This window comes from Stigmatopora argus, chromosome 3, assembly GCF_051989625.1.
Source record: "Stigmatopora argus isolate UIUO_Sarg chromosome 3, RoL_Sarg_1.0, whole genome shotgun sequence".
In the NCBI taxonomy this organism is placed as follows: domain Eukaryota; kingdom Metazoa; phylum Chordata; class Actinopteri; order Syngnathiformes; family Syngnathidae; genus Stigmatopora; species Stigmatopora argus.
This window is the reverse complement of record NC_135389.1, coordinates 8,121,681-8,122,772: the sequence shown is the minus strand read 5'-3', so window position 1 is coordinate 8,122,772 and position 1,092 is coordinate 8,121,681. Positions and strand designations below refer to the sequence as shown.

The window sequence follows — 1,092 nt, the reverse complement described above, 5'->3', positions numbered from 1 at the left end:
TCCAGAAGGAACCGGAAGTTATTGAACAGATAACTACCGGTTACTTTTTAGCCTTATTTCCCATTTTTGTGATTTGACATGTTTGGTTTTCAATTCTAAAAACGTTCTGAGGTTAAACAATATTAATACAACCACAATTATTATAAAAATGGTAAACGCGTCTTTTGTACGTCATAATATATTTTTATTTTGACCGTGGTGACCATTTTTTTATTTTAGGGGGCTGGGTTGTTTTTATGTTTAACAGACTGATAATTATAAAGAGGCCAATATCCGTATTCACACAATCTGCAGGTGAAGATACATACTACTGAAAATTTTGGTTAAGTACAGGTATTACGCCCTCTCCGTACATCGGGCCAGTGGCGCAATGGATAACGCGTCTGACTACGGATCAGAAGATTCTAGGTTCGACTCCTGGCTGGCTCGAATTTTTTTTCTCACACATCTCAATGTTGACCAAGATCCCCCAAAAGTGGCGTCCATGAAGCGGAAACCATGTGATTTTTGCATAAATATTCAAGTTTGGAAATGGCAGCCAATGTTCCCAATTCCTCTATGAATGCTAAAATGGCTGACAATGTCGTACCAAAGTTCCCATGATTAAAAGCTGAAGTGGCTGCCAATGGCACGTTTCGAGTGCCTCTTTTTTTTAAATTTAAAATAAGACAGTTAGGCTGGCTCAGAAGCATTCAGGCAAAACAAGACTACTGATCTGACAGGTTATTCTAAATTTCTGAGTGCTCCTGTAGTAGTATAGTAAGGTTTCAGTGCTATAGTACATATTCATTAATTTTCTGTAACATCTATCCGTACAAGGGTCCCCCGCCTTGTGCCCAAAGTCAGCTGGGATAGGCCCCAGCACCCCACGCAACCCTAGTGAGGATAAAGTGATTCAGAAAATGAATGAATAAATATAAGTAACTTTCATTTTCCGTGCTGCTTATCCCCACAAGTGTCATTGGAGGTGCTGGAGCCTACCCCAGCTGACTTCAGACACCAGGCAGGGGTCACCCCAAATTGGTGGCCAGCCAATCGCAGGGCACAACGAGAGAGGCAAGCATTCACGTTCACACTCATACCTAGAAGCGA

General features: G+C 41.4%; 1 non-coding gene across 1 annotated transcript; it reads left to right on the top strand.

The window, feature by feature from the left end:
* Positions 1–356: 356 nt before the first annotated feature.
* trnar-acg (transfer RNA arginine (anticodon ACG)) lies at positions 357–429 on the top strand. Its single transcript has one exon. It is a non-coding gene; the product is annotated as a tRNA-Arg (tRNA).
* The last annotated feature ends 663 nt before the right edge of the window (positions 430–1,092 follow it).